Raw genomic sequence first — 11424 nt, forward strand, 5'->3', positions numbered from 1 at the left:
AAATGTCCTTTTTTGTGTACTTGAACCTCTTTTGGGTATATGCCTAGGAGTGGTATGGCTGGATCTTGAGGAAGCACTATTCCTAATTGTCTGAGAAAGCGCCAGATTGATTTCCAGAGTGGTTGTACAAATTTACATTCCCACCAGCAGTGGAGAAGGGTTCCCCTTTCTCCACAACCTCTCCAGCATGTGTTGTCACTTGAGTTTTTGATCTTGGCCATTCTGATGGGCGTAAGGTGAAATCTCAGGGTTGTTTTGATTTGCATTTCCCTAATGGCTAATGAGGTTCAGCCCTGAAAACATATATGAGAAATATTATATTGATAGTGTAGGTTATATTTAGAAATATGCATGTATGTGTCTACATATATAAATATAAAAACAATTTTAAAAGAGGCCATAAATTGGAAAAAGAGCAATGAGGCTATGTGGGAGCGTTATGAAAGAGGAAAGGAAAGGAGAATTGATACAACTAAAATCTCAAAAATTACAGAAAAATATTACTAATGTATATACTAAGAATATTGTATTTAAATTTGTAAATAATCACTGTCTTATGTACATATCAAAACAGTTTAACATGTATATGTGAGTTGAATTGCATGTAAACACATTTTAAAAGTATAATTTTTATTTTTAAAAATTTTATGAGTAGTATATTATATCATTTCTATCCCCGTATCCTCTTTCTTCCTCTAACCATGTGTATTCCCTTTAAAATTCATGACCATCTCTTTGTTATTGATGTATATATTGTATACATATGTATACATGTACATATATGTGTATACACACATGCACACTGATATAGGCTTTATGTGTGTATATGCACATGTATGTAGGCTTCATGTATATACATATATATATATACATATATGAAATTGATGCACATGTATACATAGACAACCTCCTAATTCCAATTTGTCTTGTACTCACAAGTGCTTAGGGCAGACCTTTTGGTATTGGGTTGCCTTCCTGCAAAAGACCTTTTCTCTCTCCCAGCAACCATTGATAGTCTGTAGATCTTAAACTACAGGTGGGGCATTATAAAATTTCCTTTATTTATATTGGCATGCGAACTGTCATTGTCATTATGCCTGACCTGTTGTAAAATGAAAATGTGGAAAAAATGGAGAGAAAAAAAGGAACACAGTTGCAAATAAAGAAATATGATAACTAAAATGTATGTGATTATATGAATGTCATAGCCAGAATTTAATGATACCTTTTTAAACCTTAATTAGTGATGGCCTGTTAATTTATTTCTCTTTAAGAGGGAAGAGATTGGCTGCTCTTTTTTTTCAAATCCTGGGTCTTTTGTTATGATTTCATTAAGAGTGCTGAACCGCAAAAGTTTTAGAAAGCAAATCTTCAGTGCCATGTACATCTCATGACATGACCTTCTCCTTCCAGGAGAGAATTTCAATTTGGGAGAAATAAATCCCTGTATACACCCCATCAAGTAACTTCAGAACAAAAAAAGAAAGAAAAGCATATAACAACAACAAAATGAACAAACAAAACCAAAAAAGCTGTGTGCCTCCAAGATATATTTCTGACTGGAAGTTGGTTCTCCAGGAATTCAAATACCATATTCTCTGGCACATCTAGCCGGATAGGTAAAGGTCATGTGGCCACTTTCTGATCTTTTCTCTGTGGTTAATGTTCAGAGTCCCTTTGTTTTAGTTCTTTTTCTGTAATTCTCCTTGAGGAAGAAATATCTCTACAGACTACTAAAATCCTCCAAAGATGAGCAAGGACTCTTTGGAAATAAGCTGTGGCAGGGAAGAGTAGGAAAAAAGACTGAGTAAATGTCATGGGTACTCAAGAACACACTTGGAGATTTTTCCTTTTTCAGCCTTTTTTTCCCACTTGATACAGGATGGTAACTAAGGGTTTAGAGCCTTACAGAAAACACACTTCAGGTACTTATAATTCTCAATCATTGTAATACCTCCTACATTTCCATAAGGTTGCTGCTTGGAAATAAAAGACTGTCTGCAGTTCTGCCCACAGAGATTAAGATAGAACTCTGATATGTGGACTGATACCTTGGAGTACTAGCAGGCAAGTACGCTTGTGATGCCCCTAAAATGCGCTTAGGAAATGTATCTTTCTTTTTGGTGACCTGGTCTGTATCTCCATGGAATTTGTGAGTAACCCAGTATTACTCATGAAGGTTTTTTTTTTTTTTTCATGTAGTTTCTTTCTGTAAGTTAGTGGCTTGGTCCACAGATCAGAACAGCACACTGAAACTTGCAAGACAATTTTACCATATGGTTCTCTGACTGGGAGCCTTACCACAATAGTGGTATAGCCCCAGACATGAACCACAAGCAGGCAGCAAGGATATGAAAGATAGTATCTGCTACCTTGCCTTTCTGATATGTAGAGCAGTAAAAGAGGTACTATAAGGCAATATAAGAGCTTCTGATACTTGAACTAAAAAATAAAAAACAATATCATCTGTGGTCATAGTCATCTAACTGCCATTGATCTTTAACAATTATTGTGCTTAACACTGAACACATTTCTAGCCTTAACACTATTACTTAGTCACAGAGTTTATAACCACTTTCTTTCATCCTTGATTCTAAAGCCAGAACCCACATGGGCAAAGCTGCCAAATTCTGCTGCTTGCTGGGGCAGGAATATGTTCCCCTCATTCATCTCCCATCAGTTTTCTGTATTCCATGATTTCTAATACTGCCTAAGCTTGGCTGACGTGTAACTTGCTCTGTAGACCAATCTGACCTTGAATTTAGGGATCTGCGTGCCTCAGTCTTCTGAGTGCTGGAATTAAAGGCCCTTTCTCCCTGGGTTAAGGGGACCACATGAAGATATTTACCTAAAGGGAAAAGTAAAAAATTTTTAGCTAAGATATTTTAATATATTTTTTATTTATTATAATTTATTTACTTTGTATCTCAGCTGTAGAACCAACCCTCATCCTCTCCCAATCCTGCCCTCCTTCCTACATCTCCTCCCATGCCCTTTCCCAAGCCACTGATAGGAGAGGACATCTTCCCCTTCCATCTGACCCTAGCCTATCAGGTCTTATCAGGACTGTCTTTCATAGTCTTCCTCTGTGGCCTAGTAAGGCTGCCCACTCATGGGAGGTAAGCCACTAAGTTCATCTTAGAGACAGCCCAAAAAGGAAATCATGAAATTTGCAGGCAAATGGTGAGAACTAGAAAAGATAATCCTGAGTGAGGTACCCCAGAAACAAAAAGACACACATAGAACATACTTATAAGTGGATAATAGACATATAACATAGGATAATCTTATTAAAATCTGTATACCTAAAGAAGCTAATCAAGAAGGAGGACCCTGGGTAAGATGCTCACTCCCCATTCAGAAAGGCAAATGGGATAGCTTACAAGAAGATGAAAACAAGGACCAAGTCAGGAGCCTACCACAGAGGCCTCTGAAAAACTCTACTCAGTAGGGTATTAAAGTGGAGCTGAGACTCATAGCCAAACTTTGGGCAGAGTGCATGGAATCTTATGAAAGAAGGGGGAGATAGACATGGAAGGGTCTGTAGCATCATAAAGAGAGCAACAGAACCAAAAAATCTGGGCACAGGGGTCTTTTCTGAGACTGATACTCCAACCAGGGACCACTGATGGAGATAACCTGGAACCCCTGCACAGATGTAGCATGTGGCAGCTCAGTCTCCAAATGGGCTCCTTAGTAAGGGAAAAGTACATTTTTTAAGACTCATTTTAGCAAATTTCTGCCTAAAAGGGGATAGAGGCATTGAGATATAACTTGGATAGAGTGAGCCATACATCATCTGTTTGGCTGTTCTCTATGAGTGTTTCTAAAAAGCCAGATTATTTTTTTCATTTTTTTATTAGTTACAGTTTTTTCACTTTGTATCCCAACTGTAGCCCCCTCCCCCATTCTCTCCCAATCCCACTCTCCCTCTCCTTCTCTATGCCACTCCCCCAGTCCAATGATAGGGGAGGTGCTCCTCCCCTTCCATCTGACCATCAGGACTGGTTTCTTGGCCTTCCTCTGTGGCCTGGTAAAGCTGCTCCCCCATCAGGGGGAGGTGATCAAAGAGCTAGCCACTGAGTTCCTATCAGAGACAGTTCCTGTTCCCCTTACTAGGGAAACCCACTTGGAGACTGAGCTGCCATGGGCTCCATCTGTGCAGGGGTTCTAGGTTATCTCCATGAATGGTCCTTGGATGAGGTATCAGTCTCAGAAAAGACCCCTGTGCACAGACTTTTTTGGTTCTGTTGCTCTCCTTGTGGAGCTCCTGTTCCCTCCACATCTTGCTATCCCCTGCTTTCATTAGATTCCTGCACTCTGCCTGAGCTTTGATAACCTGCTGGGTGGAGTCTTTCAAAGGCCCTCTGTGATAGGTTCCTGTCCCATTCCTTGTTTTCTCCCTCTTCGATGTCCATCTCATTTGTCTTTTTGAATGAAGATTGGGCATCTTACCCAGGGTCCTTCTTCATTAGCTTCCTTAGGTGTACAGATTTTAGTATGATTATCCTATATTATATGTCTAATATCCACTTAAAAGGCAGATTCTTATAAGGAGTTTCTGTGGGTATTTGGCAGCTGCCTAGAAACTTCTTATAAGAATCTGGTGAACTCCTAAGTGTTTTCCTCCTGTCCCAGCTAGGGCTGGTCCCAAGGAAAGCAGCGTTGCTATGCTCCAGTTCCTCAGTGGTGAAAATGGTGTAGGGAATAGGACTGAGACTGACCCACAGTCAAGGAGTGTGTGGGTGGAAATTGGGGGCAGATAGAGGAAAGAAAAATGGTACCAATGGACAAAAGAAAACAAACATAAAACAACCCAGATGAGAAACAAATTATGTACATACTAAGCAAAACAGACACAAAATGACCCAAATAAGACAAGAGGAGACACATATACTATAGAGAGATCGCTGCATGGTGAGTCGGAGTCTCATACAAACCATTGGGGAAGGGGAGATCCCTTGATTCTCATTGGAGACAGAACTTAAAAGGCTGCATCCAACCTGTTCCCACTGGGTTCCTCACAGTACTAACTACCAAAAAAAGAGAAACTAGACAAGAGAAAACCTATCAACCTGTGGAGATGGTTGAAGCATTCATTGAGGGGAAATTTTGGGCAGGAGAGCTATTCCATAGATGAGCCCTTATGAAGCCATTATGGCTTCAGGAATAGCTTCACACCAAGCATTTGAATATCAGACTCAGATTGATGGATGTTTATTAAATACTGAACAAAAACTAACTGGTCAGGGACATAGTTTGGGCTCAGGAGCCAGGCTATGATGTGGGTCTGTTTCTAAAGCAGGGTTTTTATACAAAAAAAACTGTAACTAGGTAAGCAGGTATAGGAACTGGGTGGGGAGGCAGCATTACATCATTTTGACTAACCATAATTAATCTTGTTCCAAGTGATTTGCATCTAGTTAAACTGATTGGTTAAAATATAGGCTTGGGAACTTCCCAGTTTGCTACAGTTCCAGGAGAAAGGATGTCTTGTTCTCCTAGATGAGCTGTCTATTAAGGCCTCAGTGTGTGAGGAAACATTTAGCCTTAAAGCAACTTGAGATACCAGAGTGGATTGGGACCCTCAGAGAGAAAAGAGGAGGAAGAAATAGGGAGGGGACTGTGAGGGTGGACTTAGGAAGAGAGGAGGGAGGTAGCTGTGGTCAGGCTGTAAAACAAAAATAGAATCATACAAGATCTAGTTAGCTAAGTCAAATTTAATTGCTGATAATGAAGACTGAAAAGTATCCTATGCTTGCTTTATCTAGCAGGTTTGCTAATATTGCTTGACAACAAAAGCAGGAAGACTGATTCTTATAGGCATTCGTTAAATTTACCTACAAAAAATTTGTTCATAAATTATTTACTTTTCATTATGAGGTATCTTGTGAAGATGGTAAATAAATGTCAGATTAAGAAACTATAGTGGGCGCACCATCTTGGCTGCTTGCTGATGGTCGAACATGGACTGGGTACGGAGTACTTAACAAGAGAAATTCACCGAGGCTGCGTGAGCAGAGTGGAACACTACTGGAGGGCTGGCTCTGTAGAGCTCCCAGCGTCTTCACCTATGCCACAGCTACCTCCTAACACTCTGGAAATGCGAGTCCGAGATGGGAGCAAAATCTGAAACCTGCTAGGCCTGGTGATGGGTCGGTTGGAAGGGGGAAGCACAAGGCCGGGCTTCTGGAAAGGCTGTCAGCTGCGCAGAGATTGTCAAATGGCGGGTTCCGGGCCTGCACCAGCTCACCAAGCTTAGGTTCCTGCAAACTGAGGACAGCTGGGTCCCAACCGCGCCAGACACAGGCCTAGACCCCCTCACAGTTCGACACCATGTGCCTGCAGTGTGGGTACCGCTCAGTCGGGACCCCTTGGACCCCAGTAAATGTGGCTACCAACCTCCAGGTGCACCCCTGCCTGGGTTCCATACCTAGTTCCAGCTGTGGTCCCAGACCGCGAAGAAGGGCTCGGGACACCCGGTCCTGAAGACCTGCTGAACCTGACTACCTGAGAACTGAATATCTGTGCCTTCTCTAAGTGCTTATGTCTGCTCAACATGCCAGCAAGGCCTGAGCCCACAGAAGGCCTGCCTTGCCTCTGTGCTGGAATGTGGGATGAGATTGCTACGGAAGACTGACAGGAGTGGGCCAGTGTTGTGTTAGAGACTGCTTGAGGAGGGCTTACTCTGTCTCTGTCTACACAGTTTCTGATTTGACTTTCGGACATCTGTCTAGGGAAGGAAAATAAAGGCTGTGCCCCTTTGTTTGGCTACCTGTAAGTGGGATTGAAGGAGTGGGGTCCCCGCCTTTCCCCCTGGAGCTCCTGGGCTGGAAGCAGAAAGGGTAGCCTGGTGCTGGATGCATCTGGTATCAATAAAAGTTACTGGATGGCTTTTTGCCACCTGCTTTAAGCTGGTTTGGGGCTCTGCCAGGTCAGGCATTTCTTCCCTCTCCAGCATATCTTTTAGTATGGTGGCCTGTCAGGGTTTTAATCCTGGTTTTACTCCCAAGTTACTGTTTTGTGGTTTTGGATAAAGTTCCTTCCCTGGGCCTTAGTACTCTCCTCCGTATAGTGCGTATAACCTTCTTAGATCATTAGATTTGTAATAAAGAGATGTGCACACTGAGCACCTGGAGCTATAAAATGTAAGTAACTTCAGTTTATAAACAAGCTGGTTTCTTAGTTTTAAAGTAGACATCAATCCCATATCTTTCTTTAGGTTGCATTCTTGCCTTTTTTTTCCCATTGCTGTTTTTTTTCTGTCAAAACTTTGGCCTTTGGTTCAGATTTACCCAGGCATCTTAGAGAGTGATTGGATTGGTAGTTATGTGGCCCCAGGCAGTAGAGTGGGATTGTAAGCAGCAGTGGTCTTAAGAATCAGTCAACTCACCAGGCGGTGGTAGCAGTCCCCTTTAAACTCAGCACTCAGGAGGCAGAGGCAGGCTGATCTCTATGAGTTTGAGGCCAGCCTGGTCTACAGAGCAAGTTCCAGGAGAGCCATGGCTACACAGAGAAACCCTGTCTTGAAAAACCAAGAATTGATCAACTCCATTTTCTGAGAATCAAGATTTTCTTCAGTGTGTCTAGTAACCTGGATGTCCAATTATGAGAAAATAAAGCCGGGGCTCTTCTCAGTTCTTTGCTGTAGCAGGGGAAAAAAAACTATAGTGGTAGTCTAATGTCCATAAAATATGTGCTGTGAACTAAATACCAAACTTATTTCCAAATTCTATTTTAACATTCTGTGATATTGACCAGGGAAAATCAGACTGAAAGTATTTAAACAATAGTTTTATAAACTTCCTTGTTAGTAAGGCAAATGGAACAGCTTTATATACCATTAACCTTACTTAGAGTTAGTAGATTCATTTTTGTTTTGCTTGTATATACACAAAAATGAAGTATCTAAGGGATCAAATTGCAGAATTTTAACTTTTAAATGGTGTTTAAACTCCTTTTAGTGAATTCCCTTTTTAGTAATACCATTTACTTTAATGAAACATACATATCCTATAAAAATACGTTGTGTTTTTGCAGAGCCATATTTTAGATGCATACTTTGCCAATAGGAGGTTTATGCTATATGTAGTTTTTTGAAAGCTTAATTTTCTTGCTATTTGAGATGGTAATGGAAATTGAATTCAAGGCATTTTACATGGTAAATATTCTACTCCTAACTTAGATTGCCAGTCTCTTTAAAAAATTTTCCTTGATATATGATCTTGCTAAATTACTGAGGATAGGGTTGAATTTGCTTGAAAGGCCTTGAATTTGGGGTCTTCTAGCCTTAGCCTCCTGAATAGCTTCCTGTATTAAACTTTTATTATTAAATTTTTGTTTGTTATTTTGTTTGTTATTTTATTGTTCTGATGTTTGCCTATATGTATGTATTTTTGTGTACCACATGTATACAGTGCCCAAAGAGGCATTAGACATCATGGAATTAGAGTTACAGCCAATGGTGAGCTATTACATGTATGCTAGGAATTAAACTCTGATCCTCTAGGTTAAGAGCAGCTACTACTCTTAACTGCTGACCCATCTTTCTAGCTTCACAATTTTATTATATAAAATAAAATTGGTCATGAGTTTTCTGCTATGGTCTAAAAGAAAATATTTGAAAAGAAAGTTTAGTGAAGATGCAATTGATTATAGAACATTACCATAGGGTGTGCAGAAATTGTAAGCAATTCATAAATGATTCATAAATGGTAAGAATAAAAATAGTGTAAAAAACTAGTTGGCATAAAATATGATGTTAAAGGTCTGGGAAACAACTATGTTAGTAAAGTGCTTATGGTACAAGTACAAGAACCTGTATGATGACATATTCCAAACCCTAGAAGATGTGCTTATTATCACAATACAGAAGAGGAGGCAGGTCAATTCCTGAAATTGATTACCACCTGCCGAGCCTAATCACCATGACACAGGTTCCAATGTGAGATTCTGTCTCAAAAAACAAGGTGAACAGCTCCTAAGGAATGATACCAAAGGTTGACTTCTGGTCTCCAAAGTCACATACACACAGATGTACAAATTTTCACATTGTATATGAATATATACAAGTACACTTACATACACAACATGACATTAAGAACTGAAAATGGTAGTTAAATACTGCACAGCAATATATAATAAATTATAGGCTTATACAATTATGTAATTTATAAACAAAAAGGAAATAAACTCAAGAAAAATTACAAAAGCCCCCCAAAACACAAAAATGGCAAACAAAAAATTTGAGACAAAAAAAATATTCAAAGAAAACAATGTGAAACAAAAGTTTACAAAACAATTTATTGAGTTCATTTTGTTTTAGCTAATTACTCCTTCAGGGCCTACCTGAAGTGTGATTAATATACCCAGTGAAACACAATTGGAGAAAATGTATTTTTCGTTTGCAATAAGATATCAATCACATACTTGGGATTGAGAATTTGTGTGTACTGAGACCTTGTCTACCTGGCTTGAACCTGTGCAGCCTACGATAATACCTTTAAGCAGAAAAAAACAGTATGTTATTACAATATTTTTCAGGAGTTAAAGACATCCTATTTTTAAACAAATATAATCTGTTTTAAATAGCATTCAGAAACCAGGAGGTCCTTCCCTATCAGTGGACTTGGAAAGGGGCAGGGAGGAGGATAGAGCTGGGATACAAAGTTAATAAACTGCAACTAATATTAAAAAAATAAATAAATAATAAGAGATAGCATTCAGAAGAAATTGTCTCAAAATTGTTTTTATTACTTTTGAAAAATTTTGTCGAGTTACTAAAACATTTCCTAAATGAAGGAAATTGATAATTTTATAAACCAAGTTAGGAAGACAAAGCAGGTGTGTGTGTGTGTGTGTGTGTGTGTGTGTGTGTATTATGTGTGGTGGTATATGCTCATGAAAGCACTCTTCACCTTATTTTTTAGACGCTAAAGCTACAGATTGCTGGTCAATAAGCCATGGGATTCTTCCTCTGCATTTTCCTCTGCTTTTTTTGACAGTGGTGCTGGGGATCTGAATTCAAGTATGTTATACAGTAAGCTATTTATGTATTGGAGGTTTTTTCCATGGCATTTTGTAGTCCCCATAAACTACCATCGTTCAATCTGTCATCCTTTAATTTTTAAGGAGTTTTTCTTATTTTTTGTTAGTATTTTCTAAGTATTTTTTTTACAATGTTGAAAAACAATGGGCCAGTGTATTCTCAGTATTTGCATGGAGGATAAATGGCAAAAATTTCATTGTAGTTCTTTCTAAAAAGCTTGATGAAAAAAAATAGAAAAAAAGGCAATCAAATAAGTGAACATAGTTTGGTCATTTAATGTATTTAAACACGCTGTCGTGATATGCTTAAATCATCAGTAGCCATAGGCTTAAAGCTGCAGAAGCAACATGGCTACGGCGATCTCGGACCTAATAGAATTATGAACTTGAAACATGCTACCTCTGTTGGTAGCTGCCCCAAGAAGTCACTCCATTTACAATTCTTCCACTTTGAAGCCCCACATCGCAGCCCTCCTCAGCTAACCAGTCTTTTGGTTTAATCCTCGACATTTCCGACTTCCCTACTTCCTTTGCGGTTGATGACGTACGGGTCCCGCCGCCTACTTATATTAGTTGCCGAGGCTGGCGTTAGCAGTCGGTTGGAGTCTAGGCTACTGTGAGTCCAGTCGGTTGGAGTCCGCGTTATTCTAGGATACTGTGAGCCATTACAACAGCGAAAATTGGAATTAGAAAAAGGTATTGAATTCTGAATTTTATTCATAAGTAACAACTTTTATATACCACAGGAAAGAGTTTGGGAAATATAATTGGGAGATATAATTCAGCTGATTTCATTTTATACTTTGTAGAAATATTTTTAAAGCCTATATTATAAATTATAAATTATTATATATATTATATAAAAGACATAATGTGTATGATATAAAGAATTCCGTTACTATCGAAAGGGAATAAAACTCAGTCATCTGAGAGTTGAAAGAACGGGAATTAGGATTTAAATTATGTATTTGTAAGAAATAAACAGCATATGTTCTTTAAATAATTTGCCTCAGTTTGTGGTAGTTCGCCTTTCACTTTGAGAGTGAGCTGTTTGTCGTGAGGTGTTTGGCCAAACGCGCCAAACATTTAGCCGCCATTTTGTTTCGAGCGCTTTGTTCCACAGCCGAGACAGCTGTAGCATTTCTACCTCAGAATATTGGAAATACACTTTAATGGTGCAGTGTTTTATGGGCAACACTTTTTAGTGACATAGAAACTTTATTTTGGTTTTATCCGCAATGCGGGCCTCTGTTCAGCTACCACCCAGTTAGATTAGATGTCTGGAAGATAACACCTGTATAATGGAGGCGGTTTGTACGGGGCTTCCTGGCAGGGACAAGCTCGTGCTATGCTACTACGTTGATACGTTAGCGTTCA

At 39.3% G+C, this 11424-nt stretch overlaps 1 pseudogene; it reads left to right on the plus strand.

Moving 5' to 3' along the window:
* Positions 1-5956: 5956 nt before the first annotated feature.
* On the plus strand, positions 5957-6489 carry LOC110540420 (ribonuclease P protein subunit p25-like protein; annotated as a pseudogene).
* The last annotated feature ends 4935 nt before the right edge of the window (positions 6490-11424 follow it).

The sequence above is a fragment of the Meriones unguiculatus genome (assembly GCF_030254825.1).
Source record: "Meriones unguiculatus strain TT.TT164.6M chromosome Y unlocalized genomic scaffold, Bangor_MerUng_6.1 ChrY_unordered_Scaffold_35, whole genome shotgun sequence".
Classification (NCBI taxonomy): Eukaryota; Metazoa; Chordata; class Mammalia; order Rodentia; family Muridae; genus Meriones; species Meriones unguiculatus.